Raw genomic sequence first — 20,501 nt, forward strand, 5'->3', positions numbered from 1 at the left:
ATATGGAGGTTTGTGGTGCTGATCTGAGCAAAGTTCTGAGAGAGAATAAGAGAGACAGAGAGGGGTTATGCAAGCATGCAAAAGTGTCAGGATGCAATATGAGAGAAGGTGCGATACAGAGACAGATTGCAAGAGAAGGGATGTGTGCGAGGCTGCACGGGAGACAGCTCGCAAGTGTAGGAGAGAGGGCACATTTGAGAGAGGAAGTGTGTTGGAATTTTTGAAGGTCAGTGCATAAAAATAAGTTAAGTGCATATGACATCCTGCAGATAAGGGTGAGTTGAGAGGTAAGTAGGGTGCGAGAGAGAAAGAGATAAAAAGATAACGAGATCACCCAGAGGAGCCATTGGGGGAGAGAGAGAGTTAGAGGTGAGGATGATGAGGAAGAGATGCTGATAAAGAGAGCGAGTGAGAGAGCATGCTATAGAGAGAGAGAGAGAGAGAGAGAGAGAGAGAGAGAGAGAGAGAGAGAGAGAGAGAGAGAGAGAGGATGGCAATAGAAGAAGAGTGGGGTGATGGAGGAAGAGAGGGTCAGAGAGAGAGGGAGATGGAAAGAGTGCAATGAAGGCCTAGAGAGAGAGAGAGCATGGATGAGGAAGAGAGCGAAAGAGAGCTTGCTGTGGGGTGTGAGAGAGTTCAAGCCCATACATGTACCCTAAACTCAATACACTTTCTAATTGCCAGTAATCATCTGGCTACGGTCACTTCAATTAAATAAAATGGCGTAAAGCCCAGGATCAGAGTAGGGTGCCCCTCTTGAAATGGAGTCAGCTGGCAACCGTAGCCCCTTGTGAAATGCTCTTCAGGTGCATTGCCACTTTGGTCGTTGGCTCCCTGGTAAGTCACTCTCCTCTGGCCAGTTAGCCATCAGGTCATTGGCATCTCTGGTCCGTCGTTCCTCCGTTTCTTGGCTATCTGGTGAGTTTCCATTAATGCACCTAGTTTTTCTCTATGCTTTTGTCCACCATTGATTATGGCATAAGGTCACAGAAGAGAGTAATCAGTGCAGTTCTTAGGACTTTCAACATGAGGCTTTAAAACAGACCATTGTTGGTCTTTCATGGATAAACAACTAGAACTTCCAGAATCATCTTTCTAATCCATTCAATGTGTACTCTGCCCCGCTCTGCCCAATTCGGTTCTATGTTTCATGATGCCACCACATTTTGCTGAATGTATTTATTTGACCTTTAGACATACCATCTCCACCTCGTCAAATGAATCTCTTGAAACCAGCAGATTGCACCTCTGTCTTCGAGATTTCTGCTTGTGGGTATTCATCTAAAAGTATCTGATATTCTTACCCCAAGGCAGGTCTCAAAAGGGGCACTCTCCACTAGCCATTGGTGAGTACATAATGGTGCCATGTGTGCATGTAACAAACTGATGCAAAGAACTGACGGGGCAAGTGCCTTTTTATGCCTGGCTATTAGCTTGCAACTTGACAATTAAGGCCTGCCACAGTACACTAATTCTCTCATCTGATCCATCAGTCTGCTACAGAGATGCTTTGATGGCCTTCGGTTTGCTATGTTAACAAGCACCTTCACTTTTTGTTCAAGCCATTTATTGTCACAAAAATTGACCATTTAATTGTGTAGATAGCAAAACTAAGAAAATCTGGATGACTTTTTGATGCATTATTATCCACCTTTCTCCAATATTCTGAGTCGTTACCATATTTTAAAGAACTCTTATCCAACACAACTGTTTCTCACTCTCAGGCTCGATGTGTAGGCACAATGCAAACTATATGTACATGGTAAACTTCCACCACCTTACAAACAAGGGTTTTGTTGTTACGATGCTCCACTTATAGTACAACCACAGTGTCTGTCTTGTTGAGACCCACTATAGGATGATTAGATACATATTTATTTAATTGTTTAATTAAATATATGGCACCACAATTCTTCAGTCCTGGTATTTCACTTGACAAACGAATGCATTCTGCAAGCTAGTCTTTGTTAATTACTATTGAAAAAAACATTTAAGTACCTGACAACTCATTATGAGTTTGCCGTTTCAGATTTAACGGTGCCGGTAAACCTGTACCACACCGTTTTCCGGACTGGCTAACTCCGAGTTGTGTGGCCGTGTGGCGTTACGGCCACCAGGTCAGATCTGGCGGGCATAACACCACCGGCCGCACACGGACGTGGAAACACCGGCACCATTAGCTCATGGTGTCGGTGTTTCCACTGCCCCCATTCCCGTGGAGTCCTTATGGACTCCACGGTAATGGGGAGTAACGGAATGCCGGCTCTGGAATTACCAGACCACCGGGGCTGTATTGTCCCAGTAAGTCGAGCAATTCCAAAGCCGGTAAATCCCTAAGGGTCCAGCGGCAACCTGCCGGTTTTACCATCACGGCTACCGCCGGACTCATAATGAGGCCCAATATGTCTTCAAAGAAGTTCCATGACTTTAAAAGTGATGCGCTGATGACTCAGAATTGTCTAGTCATTCCAAGACACTGCAATGGTGGGATAGACCAGTGAAGCAATGTAAAACATGGTCTTATACAAACCAGCTTCTGTCTCTGTGGGCACCCTCAAGGAACTTTCTCCTTCAAGAAGACGGATGTGAAGGGTTAGTAGGGGAAGAGGAAGGGGGTAGTTGCGTGTATTGATCGTTCGCTGTGCTAGTTAGTTTCCAGGTGTTTTGGTTAGACAAGCTTCTGTTGCCGTCAGGGTCTCCCCTTTGTTATGATTCCAGTCTGTTACTCAAGAACATGTCTGCCCCCACGTGAGAGGATAGTGTAAGGATAGGTGTGTAGCAAATAGGGCATCTGGAGAGTGTTTAAGTAGATACGTTCTGGTGCGGTGCTATTCATGCAAAGCTCTGCGATTCGTGGCTGGAGTGAATGAGCCTGTCATTGGTATAACATCGAACCATCAAGTTCTGAGGGAAGAAAGAGCCTGACTCTTCCTTTTTGCTCATTCTTTTTTAGATTGGGCCTTTTATCTAGGCATCACCCGGCTTAGGACTGTAACCTTTTGTCAATTAGCCTCATTCACTTCCAACGCTCAAAGGACAGGCTCTGGGACACAATAAAAACTGCTGCACACTTTCCAGTGACACACTTTATTTAGGTAATCATCAGCTTGTACCAGGCAACCTTGTTACATCACTTTTAGTACATAGGCACTAACACATGGAAACAGCAAATATAAACCACACATGCAAATCAACGTTTATTTTGGCACAGCACCGGATTTGTTAGAACCCTAAGTGACCCTCCCCTGCATTAATTTATTATCATAGCGATATAACAACATTTAGATTTCAGCCTTCTTTGATCTTCTTTTCCTCATTTATCATTGGATGGCATGTTATACCAAAACCCCTTGCACCAAAGGGACAAACTCCCACCCGAAAATGTAAATACAGCTTACTTCCTTAACCTTTTGGTACCGTAAAGGCTAAGAAAGTATTGGTTTGTGCCTAATCTGACACCTTTCCAATTATCCTGCAAGAGGAATTTTACTTAGGTATTTATCTATTAATACTCACCATCCAAATGATTTGGACTCCGATCTCTATGCGCAGTTGTCCGCTTACTCTATGAACTCCTTGCAGAACTGCCTGCCAGCATCTTCACCCATGCTTCCAACAGTCTTGAGCATGTTCTTGCAAGACTCTTTTCTGATAGGAGAAATCACAGCCTTCATCGAACTCTGTGTGCTGCTATTAGCCAGTTGACTCTGCACCAGCCAAAACCGGCCAGCAGCTCAGAAACTCTGACTATGGAAGTCCCCAAGTTGCAAACAGCCATGTTCCCCCTTTTGTCTGCCACTATTTCAAACCCTTCATTCATCACTGCCTACTATACATGTATTTGTAAGTTTTCTTTAGCATTTCCCCTCCTATTTCATGGTGTCATCTGTCATGAGCGAACGTGGAATTTTCCAACTCCTGACTCTGGCGACCTTTAAACAGTATTCCGTTTAGCACAATCTCCTGCTGCTCCGGGGAATAATGTTGCACTTCACTTTATTCTTCCTTCCCCTTTCCTTCCCTTCTGCTTTTGCATGAACAATGGGTGTTCTCTTTTCGAGACTTCTGTTATATCGCCCTGCATGCTCTGGATCTTTTCTTCGTGAAGCACCGTTGTTCAGCTTTTAATTTTGCTTGCTTTTTGGAATCTACCTATGTTTGTGTACCTGCGGCTACTAGCATTTTTGTGGCCCAAGCAATCAACAACTCGCTCTATTTATTCCCAATTCTAAGTGTTAGTATCAAATGTTAAACTAAACACTGAAATCCTGCACAAATTCTTCAGCTCATAAATCCTCTAAGAGTACCAGTTAGTTGCACATTAGCAACACCTGCCACGAAATGGTGACTACTGCTGTATGGAGTTATCATTATCAGTCTGACACAAGGGCATGTAATGGCGATGGGGGCAATAGCACTCTTGTATGGACATTTGCTATGCCGTTATTACACAGACACACAAAATGACCCTCATTACGTTGAACACAGAATTAGGTTGGCTTTATTGCCCCTTGTCATTTCCCATCCTTGGGCTTTCCTTTTGCAAACAATAGGTATTCGATGCTGAGGGCCAATTGAGGTTCACTAGAACTACAACTCTCAGGGTGCATTTTCCCAATAAATCAAAATCTGGGAGTTGAACAATGTCATAGTGGCATCATGAAGTCACCTAGCCTGTTTATCAACAATGTCCAGATATTAAACACACCAATGCCCTTCTATAATGACACCCACGATTCACTACTCATGAAGACACCTCAATGGTTTTCATAACAGGACCTCCACACTGCTAATGAGGCCATGCCCTATGTCTGTCACCAGCAGACATGTTCAGTGTTCTATGCAGATGATCTGATCCCTAACCAATCAGACTTGCGTGCCATAATGTAAACTAATGCATGTATGCACAATGCGCACCTCCAATGATATTCAGCTTGCGAGCACACCATTCTATTATGAAATTAACCACTCATACCAGCCAGGGAGCACTTATTTGAGTTTTGCATAGGATGGATGGAGATAGCACAGATACAGGTGAGGCTGAGTAGCCAGCAAAGGAAAGATCTCTCCGTGGCTGAACAGCTAAAAACATGCCATGTGCTTTCCAAAGGAACTCTTGATAGGCAACATCAAGAAAATGCATCCACTTATTGGTTTAAGGAACATTTTGCGATGAGGCCAATTCATGCCGAGAATTGTCAGCTACCATGACAACCAGATATCCTGATTCTCATCATCCCGGAGTCTTCTCTCTTTTGGTTTAGCAATGCTTTGCCACATACGCTAGCACCACCAAATGCGCCACAATTAGCAGCTTCCTGCCCAATGCCCTCTCTCTCCTAGAGAACTGAAGAATCTATTTTTCTCTGCTGATTTCATACAGAAGGGAAAAGTAGCCGAATGTGCACCTCTGATTCGACTGGATTAGGGTGAAACAGGCAATGTTTTGAGTTTGTCGATTGGCCTAATGCCCAAACATCAAAGGCCTCTTTCACCTGTTTTATTACTTGATTCAAGACCACTAGTTGTTTCTTGCACCAATATTCAAAACCCGCATTACGTAAGATCGACTTAATGTAAGTGAGACATTTCCACATCACACCTTCATTATTACTGCCTGGGTCCCATTGCAGGCCTTAATTCAGTTTCATACAGGAGGGGTCGTATGCTCAATTCTGCACATAATGGCAAGTGGGGCACAGTCTTGACTAGAGGGCAACATTATTAAGAAGCATCTCTTCTACATCTCCATGTGGTACAAGTTTTAATGCTTGAGCACCTGCCCTTTGGAATACTCTTCCTCCGGACACCAGAGGCTGCATATCGACTGTTCAGTTTAAGAAACCTCTCAAGACATTTCTGCTTGATAAAGGAATAGGTAAAATTGCATGTTTCTCTTCTTCTCTGGTTAATCCCCCTGCTGACCTGTTTTAATTGGTTTTTGTTTTCTGTCTTGTGAGCACCCTGAGGCCTTTGGGCGAGTGGCACAATAGAAGAAGTAGATAGATAGATAGATAGATAGATAGATAGATAGATAGATAGATAGATAGATAGATAGATAGATAGATAGATAGATAGATAGATAGATCTCCAGTGAACTGGCTACAGAGTGGCCCCATAATTCATCCCCAAAAAGAGTCTCTTCTTCAGGTTTGTACTGGGAACCAACAGAGGCCCTGGAAATAATGTTCAACGTGGCCCCATAGTACACATTTTTAGCAAGCCCAAACCTTTTCCTATGAGAAAATGTGGAAATAAAATATTTTACAACACAAAAGAGGCCCAGGGTGCAGAGGCCTACAGGGAAATCTCAGAGTTCCAAATAGGCCAGTCCTCTGCTGGGGAAATCTACAGCGTTCCATATAGGCCAGTCCACCCCTGCTTTTCTTGCAGGTGCCTGAGCCTTATACACTTCCATGGCAAGCATTGCTTCTTGACCCCAACCTCATTTGGAAAGGCAAGGTTCGTCCCTGCTCTTTGACTCAAGATAGTGTGACTAATGGTTCCAGCCACATGCCATACGCCATCAGACTAATACCCAAATTCTCAAATACAATTTACTTGCTCGTTGATAGCTTCATTATATTTAAACAAAAACAAATTCTTCTCATTATGTGGGAGAACATCAAGACTGTTTTGGTTACTTTAACACATTTCACACTTTACAAAACCATTTCTTTTTTTCTTTTTCTTTTTGTAAAAAACTTCAGTTTTTATAACAAATTTCAATTTACAATCTTATCTTGTCCTTTGATCATGTCACATCCATTAGTCAAGAAAAAGAAACTAAAAGAAGAAAGGTAAGACAAATATCTGCTTCATATAGTTACAGCATCATTTAAAGCCTAATAGCTAAAGATTTGACCTTAGTATGCGTAGCTATTTCCCCAATATACTATCTAAGTAGTCAATTGCTGAGCACATTGGCATGAAATTCCTGCCTGTTAACAAATTTTGCCACCACGCATCCATGTTACCATTTTTTGGAGCATATTTGCCTAGAAAGTTACTTTGTTGGCCTACCAGAGATCCACATTCAACACTCAGGTGTTTAAGTGATTCCACTTCCTTTGTGCAAAAACAACATTTGTTGTCACTTACGTCTGACTGATGTTTCAAAAACAACATTTTCTTTTTCGCATATAAATTTAGACGTAATCACAGGAATTGGTCCCGATGGTATCTGGACGGAAATTGTTTCCAGATACTTTGGAAGGCTATTCAATGATCTTTCTTCTCCACCTAAGTTTAAAGTTGTCACAAATTTGCCTCTTTTATTTTGCGTAGCTATCGAGTCGCAGGCTAACAGTTTTCTCTTTGCCATACATGGATTAGTTAACAAGGTTTTCGTGTCAATATTGCCATAGGCTAGCTGTTCTTGTAGCCTCACAGTCCATTTTCCAAGTAGCCTTCTATACGGTTTTCCAGATTGGGGAGCTAATAACTGATATGGCATTGCTGCTGGTAATAATTGCATTTTTCTCCACATGGCGACTGATTTCCAGAGAACTGCAGAAAATAATGATTGCAGTCCAAGTTCATATCTGATTGCCATGATAGGTACCCGTCTCGGGAAGTGCTACACTTTCCGCCAAAATTGACCTTCAAGCACTTCCCAGGTGGCTCTTCTGATGTTTAATCCAGCCTCACTTCCAAATGCAATTGTCGCCATTACCTTGTGGCGATAAAACATAATGATCGGTTTCATGGCTAGATATTTCACCCAGCGTTTTAGGTCATGTGTCTATTGCCATTCACGTATTGATTTATTAAATAAGATACCCAGGTACCTGATTGAGTCAACCTTTTCAAGTTGTTCTCCCGCTACATACCACTTAAACTGCTTACATTTTGTGCCAAGCTAAGTACCAAAGGCCATGATTTTTTATTTGGCCACGTTGATTAGTAAGTTGTTATGTTGCAAGTAAAAAACTAGGTCACTTAGTAGCCCCTGGAGGCCAATTTGCCTAGTGTCTAACAACACAAGATCATCCGCGTAGATGGCCCACATAATTTGTTGTCTGTTTAACCTTGGAGGAAAGGAGTTGGTTTTCTCAAAGGCCATTTGCAGGTCTGCATATAAAGCTTAAATATTAATGAGGCCAGGGGGCATCCTTGTTTGATCCCCTTCTCTGTTTTGATGTTAGCAGATAGGTCTCCCTCAGCATTTAGTTGTACTCTTATGGAAGTATTGGTATGTAGGGCTTTAATTGCCTGTAACAGGTCTGGTGGGCAATTCCAGGTTTCCAATTTACTCCATAATGTATCTCTGTTAACGTTGTCAAATGCTTGACACAGATCAATAAAGATCTCTGTTTGTCTTATTTCAACTGACCATGGTACTTTCAAGTTGCGGGCACTTTTGACTTCTATCATGATGGGATCTTTAAAGACCGCAGAATAATGCCTTTCCCATTCGTCTGCATTAATGCACATTGTCAAATGCACCTGCTGTGTTAAGGATCCTTTGTTTAGGATGGTCAATGTGTCTCTACTGTGTTTTGTGAAGTTGGATTTCAACATTATTTCTCCTCTTTCCTGGTCTGGAAGCATTTTAAATGCAATCAACCAATTCCAATAAGATTGTCTGCGTTTTTTGATTGCATCCCATGAGTTCAAGTTTTTATTTGATCTTATCAATTTTATAATCTCTTATAGTTTGCTAATTTCCCTAGTGATTTCATAATAAAAACAACGTCGACAAATATTTAAATGCCAGTTTTATTTCCTGTAACCATAAGTGTATCGGACTCAGTACTGTCGCTAACTGGTTCATACACCACAGCAATACATACAAGTCAGTTTAAACTGATGCAGCAAGTGTGTGTGCGGTACAAATAAATAAATAAAGTGGAGGAAGCCAGTGCAAAGAAACAAGAATGGGTGTGATATGGTCAAACGTCCTGCACCAGTGCTCAGGCGATCTGTTGAGTGTGAGATGGCTTCATACGGTGCCAGAGCAGATGCAAATAAACACATCAGTGCCATATAGTCAGGACAACATCCTGGCTTGAACGACTAAAAGGAAATCAGAAGGAGGCATAAAAGGTTCTAGCTGCCACACAAATGCATTTACTAGCGACAGGCTTTGGCCAACCTATCCACGCGAGATTTCAGATTTAGACCTGATTTCACATGTGAAGCCAAGGGGTCGGACTGGAATATGCGCTGGACAAATATTAATAAAACAAGCATTGGCAAAGACAATAGTTGTGGTGTTAGTAGTTTATTGCATTTTACATTTAGCATGGAGGGAAGAAATGAGAAATGATATCATGGGAAGGAATGAGAGAAGCACTGTGGGGGGAGGAGTAAGAAATAAATGGCCACACAAGGGAGAAAAAAAATTCCAATAGATGAAAGATAGCCCAGCAGCAGTCCACAGGAGCATTATACAACATCTCAAACACCAGGTTCCTTGCCAAACTCATTGACCGAAACGCCTGCTCCCAACTAAATGCATTTGTCGAAGCCAACAATCTCCTAAACCCCAGTCAATCAGGTTTCAGAGCCCGACACGGAACCGAAACCACCCTAACCTCAATCTGGGATGACCTTAAAAACACTGCTGATTCTGCAGGATTCGCCGCACTAATCCTTCTTGACCTATCCACCGCCTTCGACACAATCAACCACTGAATCCTCCTTGACCGCCTCCACTCCCTGGGAATCCGTGGAAACGCTCTCAAATGGATAGCATCCTTCCTCGACAATAGGAACCAAATAACCCTACTCTCCACCTATACTTCTCACGCCCCACCAGTCAACACTGGAGTTCCACAGAAGCATGCCTATCGGCCCTCCTGTTTAACCTCTATATGTCCACCCTCCCACGGATAATCCGCTCGCACAATATCCTGTGCTATAACTATACCGATGACACACAACTAATCCTAAAACTCCTGAATTCAAAACCCAACTGCCAACCCGACCTCGCTTCCTGCCTCCTCGAAATAGATCACTGAATGACCACAAACCACCTTTTACTAAACCCCTCCAAAACTGAAATCATGGTAAGTGGCAACACTGAACTCCTTCCGCACCCGCTACCCTGGCCATCTGCCATGGGCAATTCCCTGACACCCTCAAATTCAGTAAAAAACCTTGGATGCACCATAGACTCAGACCTAACCCTCTCGCTCCAAGTCAACAACATCTCCAAGTCCTGCCACTACCACCTTAAAACTCTTAGGCACATTTTTCCATACCTTTCCTTTCCCAACAGACTCTCCACGGTCCAATCAATTGTTATGTCAAGACTGGACTATGCTATCCCCCTCTACCTCGGAGTCTTACGCGTACCAACTGACTAAACTACAAAGAGCACAAAACGCTGCAGCCAAACTGCTACTAGCACTTGGCCCAAGAGACCACATCTCCCCAGCCCTCAAAACTCTGCACCGGCTTCTGGTTGCCCGAAGGGTGACCTTCAAAACCTTATGCATCTCTCACCGAGCAATGCATAAAACCAGATCTCAATATTTTCAAGACAAACTAAAACCCTACCATCCTCCACGCACTCTAAGATCAAGCTCTGCCAGCCTCCTAGTCATACCAAAAACCAACTCAGTCAGGTTAGGTGGATCATCATTCTCAGCCCTGGCCCCCACTCTGTGGAACGCACTTCCACCCCACATGCGACTCACCGAGGACCTCATGTCTTTCCGCAAATTACTGAAAACATGGCTCTTCCCCTAAAATTGACTCTTAACTCAAACTGGATAACAGCAATCAATGACCCTAGCCCAAAGCTGCTTTATCATAAATAACAATCCAGCATCATGATCCGAGTGAGAAATCGAAAACTAATAACCGCCAATGTAAATTATAACGGATAAACTGAATAGAATGAGTGAAGTGGATGAAATTAGTAAAGTGGATGAAAGGAATAAATCGGATGAAAGCAGTGAAGTGAATGAAATTGAGGAAATGGATGAAATCAATTAAATGGAAGAGAGGAACAAAGTGGATGAGAGGAATAAAGTAGAGGAGAGGATGGAAAGGATGAGTACATGATACGGTTGGTGCGCACTGAATAGATAGAGTGCATGGAATGGATAGATGGCATGGAATGACAGAGTGCATGGATTGAACGGGACGGATGGAGTGCATGGGACGGATGGAGTACATGGAACGGATCGAGTGCATCCGACGGATCGAGTGCAAGGGACGGATGGAGTGCGTGCGACGGATGAAGAGTGTGGAGCAGTTAAAGCGTGTGGAACAGATGGAAAGTGTGGAGTGGATAAACAGTGCGGAGAGGTTGAAGACTGCGGAGCGGATGAAGAGTTCGGAGCGGATGGAGAGTGTGGAGCGGATGAAGAATGTGGAGCTTATGAAGAGCGTGAAGCAGATGAAGAGCGTGGAGCGGATGAAGAGCGTGGAGTGGATGACGGGCGTGGAGCGGATGACGAGCATGGAGCGGATGACGTGTGTGGAGCGGATGACGTGCATGGAAAGGATGAAGTGCGTGGAAAGGATGAAGTGCGTGGAAAGGACGAAATGTGTGGAAAGGACGAAGTGCACAGAGCGGATGAAGTGTGCGTAGCGGATGAAGTGTGCGGAATGGAAGAAGTGAGTGTAACGATGGAATGCATGGATCGGACAAAGTGCATGGATCAGAAGGAATGCATGGAACTGATTGAACAGATGGAGTGCATAGAACTGAGGGAGTACATGCAACGGATGGAATGCTTGGAACAGTTAGGGGGCATGGAATGGACATTCTACAAGAATGGTTGGAGTTGTTCTGACTTGAGTGTCGTGTAGACCGTTGAAACCTCCGTCCTCAAGTGACGCACAGGGGAACTAAAAGAAACCCGCTGAGCAACTTTTGGGGCCACAGGTGGGAGTTGTTACTTCCCGGATCCACGGAACCTCTGGAACACCGATGCTGCTGTCAAAAGGAACGAGGTTAAGTACCAGGCAATTACAATATATCACATAAACCAATGGATCTGAATAGTCTTACCTATCTGGTGTTAGGAAAGCCCAGGAAACCTAGAAGGGAGGTTCGAGACTCAGATGAGGCGGTCCCTAGAACAGTAGAACCGCAGAATAACGTGGATGCAGGATAGGCCACCTGTAGGACTGAAGGCGTGACTTGAATCCCAAGAGGGAAATGGCGTAGGAGTTCAACAAGGTACCAAGGGATAATCCAAAGGCAAGTCAGGGTCGTGTCCAAAATCCAGCAACAGGTAAACAGTTCCAAACAAAGGTACAAAGAAGTATCCGAAGGAGTCCAAGATAGAGTTCCAAGGTCAAGATAACAGTAGAGCAAAACGTAACGCCAAACAGGGTCTGAAGACAGCTGAGAAGCAATGAGTGTTTCGTGTCTCAAGCCTTATATACTGTGCGTTTCTGGGTCATGTGACGTCCACCAAGGTCACGTGAGGAATGCCACTCTGGATCACGTGATCGGCGTGGAGATGTAAGGCCGCCCCTTCTGCTGTATGTTCTCCATGGCAACTGCCAGTGCAGGAAGGGTTGCAATCGAGCCCGTACGCCATACCTGGTAAGGAGCTTTCGGTCCTTTGGGTTAACCGAATCACATGAGCCTCGAACCCTGGAGGGAGGTGTTGGGGAAATGTGAGCAGTGTTCTGGTGTGCAGTGGATCGGTGTGCAGAGGATCGCCTAACAGGAGTGCATGGAATGGTTGGAGTGCATGGAACGGTTGGAGTGCATGGAACGGCTGGAGTGCTCGGAACGGTTGGAGTGCATGGAACGGTTGTAGTGAATGAAGCGGTTGTAGTGTACGGAACGGTTGGAGTGCATGGAACGGTTGGAGTGCATAGAACAGTTGATGAGCATGGAACGGTTGGAGTGCATGGAACAGTTGATGAGCATGGAATGGTTAGAGTGCATGGAATGCATGGAGCATGAAGGCACTCGATCTCAAGCACCTACTGAAAACCCACCATATCACATCACCATGTTTACTCTCTTCTATACACCACCAGTCAACTAGAACACAGCAATACTATGACACATTCGGTATAGCTGTCCTCATACCAACCCCTGCCACACACTCCACATCATCCCAACTAAACACAGCTGGCTGCATACCCGCCAGCCTAGGCGTTCTCCTCAGGCCTAACGCAGCCAGAATCAGTCTGGTATCACCCTGCCAGAATGAACACATACTCCTGATCTCCCAACCACCACACCTACCGCTAAGAAGCAGCTATCATACGAGTGCAACACCTGCTGCACACATATCCGGTGCACATACGCACCTTATGACTCTCTCTCTCTCTACTGACTTGAACTACGGTTCCCGAGGGTGTTCGACCACCAGCGCCTTGAGATCATACTAATGGTACATAAAGCGCTATATAAATGCAAAGTAACATAACATAACATAACATTTGAAGGAAGGAGTGATAGCACACATGTGGGGAAGGAGTAACAGGACAAAGGAGGGGTCGAGCAACAGCACAATGGGGCAGATCAACAGCACAAAGTTGAGCAGAGCTACAGCACTAGAGGGGGAATGAGCGACAGCACAAAGGGGAAGGAGTTACGGCCCAAAGGGGGAGAAGCAACAGCACAAGGGGGACGCATGACATTGCAAAGGATGAAGAGTGACAGCATAAGGGGGAAGTAGTGACAGCACAAGGGGGAAGTAGTGACAGCGCAAGGGTGGAAGGAGGGACAGCGCAAGGGTGGAAGGAGGGACAGCACAAGGGGAAGGGGTACAGTGCAAGAGGGGAGGAGAAACATCATAAGGGGAGGCACGACATGACAAGGGAGGAGGTGCAACAGCATAAGGGGCATGGAGTGACAGCACAAGGGACAATGCAAGGAAGAGGAGAGACAGCACAAGGGGAAGGGGGACAGTGCTAGAGGGGAGGAGAAACATCAGAAGGGGAGGCACGACAATGCAAGGGAGGAGGAGCAACAGCATAAGGGGGAACTAGCGACAGCGCAAGGTGGAGGAAGGACAGTGAAGGGGGAGAAGGGATATCACAAGGGGGGGATGGAAAGCCCAAGGGGGGATGGACAGAGGAAGGGAGGAGGTACAGCACAAGGAAGGGAGAAGGGACAGTGCAAGGGATGGAGGAGGGACAGTGCAGGGGGGAAAGGAGCAACAGTGCAAAGGGAAGAAGCGACAGTGCAAGGGGGCAGTGGCGACAGCACAAGCCCGATGGAGTGACAGAGCATGGGGTTGGGAGCATGGACAGCGCAAGGGGGAGGGGAGACAGTGCAAGGGTGATGAGGGTTAGTACAATGAGGGAGGTGGGACAGTACAAAGTGTGGAGGAGCGACAGTGCAAGGGGGTGGCATTGACAACATACAGGTGTCCTTGTAAGAAATGATATTGATATTAGAGAGGTGCAGTACCACTGACAATATACAGATGTCCTCATAAGTAATCACATTTAGATTTTTCATGAGGACGTATGTATATTGTCAGTGGTACTGTTCCTCTTCAAATAATAAAATACAACAGAACAAACAAGAACCAGGGGAACATGAAATAGAAATGGGAACAGGCTGTGAGCAGAAAAACATTTGTAAGTGGTACTGCTCCACTCCAATTAACTACAACATTGAGATGTCCTCACAATGGGCCTCATTACACGGATGGTGGTGGACCAAGGTGCTAAAATACCGGCACCGCCTTGGTGGAAAGGGGAATTACCGCCCTATTCCAAGGTTGGTGGGGCGGTAATTCCCCCTTCTCCCATTGCCCTTCCCCATTCCCATTTTTGCCCCACAGGGCATAATGGGAATGGGGAAGGTGCTAATTACGGCACCGCAAATTGCGGTACCGTAATTAGCTCCCTGGTCTCTTTGCGGGTTGGTTTTTAACGCCTGCAAAAAGCAGGAGTTAAAATCCCCAACCCGCAAAGGGACTTCGTAGTAAGGCGGTAAGGGTTTACCGGTACCGGTAAAATACCGGTACCGGTAAACCCTTACCGCCATCCGTGTAATGAGGCCCAATGTGTTTTATTGGAGAGGTGCAGTACCACTGACAACGTACAGCTGTCCTCATAAGAAAGATTTCTTATGTGTGCAGCTTTATTTTGTCAGTGGTACTGGACCTCTCCTAAATAAAATCGCTTGTGTGGTAACAGTATCCAGAAAGGGAAACCTACATGTAGCCCAACAGGTCCAGCAATGGAGTACAAAAATAGCCCAACTCCCTCTGACTGTGAATGGAAAGATCACTACGACACCCCAGCTTTGAAAGTGACACAGTCACAAGACATAGCACAGACCTCCTGATTTTGAGAAAATGAGTTCAACAAGGGAATGTTGGGTTACAACGGATTAATTGTGAGGGAATGACAAGACATCCAAACTTCCAAGGCACTCAGAGCATCTGACAGGTGAAGGATATCCATAAGAGAAGATACCCTAAAAGTTGTGTTTCATCAGCACACTGTGGATGGAGAGCCCACCTCCAACCTGGGATCCTCCGGAAGCTCTGCATCGGCCACAAAAAATAGGCTTGCTTGCTTGTCTTGGAAGATATCAGTAGGAGATGGTAAAATCCAGCACACCTCTAACCGTAGGGAAACCTGTGGTAGGATAGCATGTCCCTTTGAGTGTGTGCTAAGGGACTGGACTGTGTAGACCTTGACGTGGTCACCCACCCTAAACAGTATTGCTTATAGGGCTGCTTTGCAGATTTTCAAAAATGTTGGCTTGATGATCCAGTGCCACAATGTTTTGGAAATAACCTGCTGTTTAGAAGTGGGGGATATGCTTGTATTTCAGCATGAGAGGAAATCCATATATTACTGTTTGGCATCAGGTCGTCCTGTATGTTTGTGATGATGACATTTATGCTGTCCATTTCTAGACTGTGCGGTAGACCTGTGGGCCAGGGAGAGCCTAAGTGTTGATTCATCCCCTGTTGTTATAAAACCGGAGAAAGCACATCCACCAAACTGATTTTACATTATTGGACAATGCGGCAGCCCTCTCTTCATATCTGCAGATCCTTGTTTAGGGACAATACAAGCCCTCTGACATCCTGGCATCAGTCCTACAGGGTCCACAGTATAGCACGGCTTGACAGGAGTTGCGAGAGTGCTGGAGAGCTGCTGGAGGATGGTGGCCAGTGGGTCCTTTCCTCAAGCCAGGAATTTGGCTGCTCGTCTGAGCAGAGACACGGCAGAGACACGATATGGACGCGATAGGGAGCAGTTCACCAGAACGTTCCCGGACCCCGAATGCCTGGCTTTGGTGGGGTGCGAGTGGCGAGCCCTCTTCTGGTTGAATAGAGGCCAGTGTACCAGTGACGGTATATAATGTTATACCCGGCACACACTGTAAGGTACAGTTTTTTCTGATTTTGAGCAGAACTCATTGCATATATTACCTTGATTGAAACTTTGTAATCAAAATGCCTCCTAAAACTAAACCAAAAAATAGCAACAATAATCTATGGAAAAAACGAATTAGTAAAATGATTACAACTGTAACAAAGATTTCAAGTGATAATAATTCTGCAAATGGGGAGGTGCAAGACATCCCTTTGCACAATAGTAAAGAACATAACAAGCTAATTCAACAAATACCAATGATGGAAGTAGTAATGAACTTAGAATTGACAACATGAATCCAGGCTCTGATCTCCTAGTTTGCCATGAACAGTCTAATTCAGGAGATATTGATGACATTAATAACAATTCTCTCCTGGATATGTGCTATTCCCTCCAGCAGAGTATTGCTTCTGTGACTGTAGTAGCTCCAATATTACCCAGAGAAGTGCTTGAAATTAATCCGAGTGAATTAGATGATGCTTCTCCATTGACCAAAGATACTATCCGCAGATTGTCTGCGTCTCCTAATGCATATGTATCAACTGACTCACTGGTAGGCCCCAGTTCTGTGCCAACTGACAGCAATACCCATGTCGAAATCCAGGCCTCAATGACTACCCTAGAATTTGCCATGAAGATCCTCCTTTGACTCTGTGGTAACAACTATGAGAAAGTCAATGAACTTGGTCTTGTAAACCAGCAATTTCCTGGGGTGAATTTAGTTCCTTCACATGGGCATACATCTGTTGTCATCATGCCCGATAATTCGGGCCAAGTCCTACCATCTACACTTATGTCAGTAGTGGATAAAGGTGAAGCCTCAAGTGAGGATCTACATGAGACTGTTCCACTATTTATCTAACAAGAAAATAGAGGAGGTTAATTAAACGTGCAAATAGTAAGTGTATTGCACATGTGTCAACCCCAAATAAGGTAAATGGGGAAAGTTTCCCAAATGAGACAGTACTACCTAACGCAAAAATACAAAAAAGCGCTTGTAAAATGTTAATCCAAAAGAAAAAGAGATCATCGAAAAGAACTGGTGCTTTGACCAGCTAGTTGACTAATGGAAATACATCAGCAGTGAGTTCCACTCAAGAAAATGAACTAGCTACCAACCGTGACTGGTCTGATGACAGCAGGGATGACTTTGAGGATCTCTGTTCTACCCCAGAACGACATACCAAGTTCCAAATCATTCCTAACACAGATATAGGAAGAAGAGCAGGACATATTAAAAATAAGACCAAGCAGTCGATTTTGGACAGCAACGTGTTTACCATTAAACTCTGTGGGCAAAGGAAAAAAAACAAGAGGATCAATGCATCCAATTTGCTGACCATGTTCAAGCAAATTCCATTGTTGAGAGTATTAGATGCCGGTGACTTTGAATTTGTAGACTCACACACCTGTACCAACCCAAATGTGTCTCACATTCACTGTCTCAGTGTTGAAATCGCCTCTATAATACGTGATTATTCAGAAAAATGCCTGGCCATGGCCTTTGAAATTGATGTAGACGAGGGCCCACCCTTTATAACAAATCCAAACGATGACCAGAATAATGGGTGTGCTCTACAAATTGCAAAAAAGATCAATGGGAAAGTTGAGGCACAAGGGTTTAACAAGAGATGATGCCCAAGCTGTATTGAAATGGCTGATGGAGTCTATGTCGGTTAAAACGCTGCTCCTTTGTGAAAGTATTCCATGTTAACATGGAATACCAGAGGATTTTCCCATGTGTTAAGTAATAATGGCTCGCTTGATTTTGTAACTAGTAACAAAATATTTTTCTTACAGGAAAGTTGCCTATTGAATAACATCTATATTGATGACTACTAGATTTTCCCAATTCTTGCTATTATGGGAGATTTTGTAAGACCCTATGGGGGCCTTGTAGTGGGTGTTAGAAATGAACTAAGAGCCAAACGAATTATAACAATGACATCAACAGCAAATATTTTAGCTTTAGAGGTACTGAAAGTCGATCATGGCTTATCATCAAGGGCTCTATTTTGTTTGTTTGTTTGTTTTATTATTTATAATGTGCGCCAGACCCGGGGGTATCAGGGCGCAAAAAGCAGCAAGAGAATTTTCAGCTTTGGTTACAGTGCTGTACAGTTATATACAGATATATACAGAATTATATACAAAGGGAGTAAGGTAGCTAGTTTATAGAGGCAAAATGGTCAAAAGACAGAAAACACGATAGGAAGGTATATACAGGCAAAGAAGATGCAAACAAGGATGGTAATGTGGCATCAGTGTGGAGCGGATGATGTGTTATTTTCCTTAATCCAGTGGATGAGATTGTGTCTAAAATTGAGGGTATGTTTGATCTACCCTTAAGGCAGGAGGAAGAGAGTACCACAGCGGGGCTTCTTTCACTGGGAAGCTGCTTCCTCCAGTTTTGGATCGTTTGAATCTGGGCACCGTAAGGAAGTTGGAGTTGGGAGTTTTTGTAGGGCGGTTGGAGGAAAGTCTTTTGAATCTGTCTATGTGGTATCGTGGGCGGTATTGTTAAGGCACTTGTGTGTGAGTGAGGCTACTTTTATTGAGATTTTGTCCATTGGGGTGAGCCAGTTGTTCGATCTCCTTATGTCAGAGATATGATCTTTTTTGGGAATACTCAAAGCTGCCCTGAGAGCATTATTTTGTAGGATTTGGATTTTGTTGGTGATATATTTGTTAGCCCCAGATATAGGGCGTTACAATAATCCAGTTTTGACAAAATTAGGGCTCTTGCCAGAGTGGTGCAGCTGTTTGTGGAAAGGAAGGGCTTGGCTGCTATAATTAGCTTACATGTGTAGGCAGTAGAAGAGGCCAAGGAGTTGACCTGTCTGTTGAAGGAGAGTGTGGCGTCTAGGTAGAAGCCTAAAGTTTTGACTTCTTTGGCTACTTTGATGGGTTTACCATCAAAGTAGTTAAACATCTATGATCCCCCCAGAGGTGCCTGCACCAAATCTTTTTTTGAAACACTCACAGTTATTTGTTGATTGGAGTGAGGTTGAAAATGGTGATTTGATTATCCTGGGTGGTGACATAATGCCTAATGTCTTTATGATGATAACCAACTGGAAGACAGCAACATTAGAAGTAAAAGAGTTATCCTGCAAACAAAACCCAATAGTACGGGGAAAATTGGGGTATGATTTGCTGAGTGAGTGGGACCTTGTTATGTTGAACGGTCCCACCAGGCGAGACATACCTGGCAGGTTTACCTGTTTTAGTGGTAAGAAAAAAGCTACATTCGATTTTTTTTTTGTTAGCAAAAATATGATACCATTAATCAGTGATCTATGAGTATGTGAGAATAATTTTAGCTATCACGTTAAACCTGGAAAATGAGGAAGAACAAGGGAAAATGTGGGCGTTATGAGGGACGGCCCACAGGAAGCCATTGCACGCCAACAAATGCGTGGAGCGAGAAATATTCATGGATCCGACCGTGCATCCTCTCGTCTGGGAAATGGCCATGCGAAGCCCTCATTCTATCCGCCACCAAAGGCAGGCATACAGACACTTGCACATAGGATTCACCGCACAGAGGTGAGATTGCATGTTGGATTTAGGGGTGCATGTACGCAGCCAGGGTTTCGATCTAACTGAGGGGTGTGCGTACACAGTGTAGCGGGGTGCAGGAATGGTTTATGGGGGTTATGACGCAGATTATTCCAAGTTTTCGCAGAGTTATAGATATTTTTACGCATGTTGACGGGGTGCCAGTAACAGTTATGGGGGACCCTGTGCAGTGTTCCCGACGTGCCGACCTGGTTGCGGGGGACCCCACACACTGTTTCAAGGGTGCATGTGTTTGTGACCCAAGAGCATGCAAAGGTAGGTGTTTCTGGCTGTTTTTGCTTTGTGTGGGTGCTTGTCAGGGCATTCCGGCAGCAACTTGCATATACCGTTACTTTGCATGAACAATTCCATGAGTACGTGGAGCCTGCAGAAAAATGTCTGCGTGCAGGCTCACACAGAGTTGTTCTCGGCGCACAAGCTTTGCAGGATCTCTGTGCACTTTTCCATGAATAGACCCTTAATATGAATTGTAATGTTGAAGCTCTCCAGGCAGTGGATAGGGTGGGTGAACTTAAAGTAAATCACAATGGTTCTCTTATTAGTTGGACTGCTAAAAATTGCCACAAGGCAGTAAGAGTTACCAGTGACCTGGGATACCAGTGGATGGAACAAGTTCAGAAATTGAATGTTGAAGAAATTCA

Source organism: Ambystoma mexicanum, chromosome 2q, assembly GCF_040938575.1.
Source record: "Ambystoma mexicanum isolate Mex_15411 chromosome 2q, UKY_AmexF1_1, whole genome shotgun sequence".
Taxonomy (NCBI): domain Eukaryota; kingdom Metazoa; phylum Chordata; class Amphibia; order Caudata; family Ambystomatidae; genus Ambystoma; species Ambystoma mexicanum.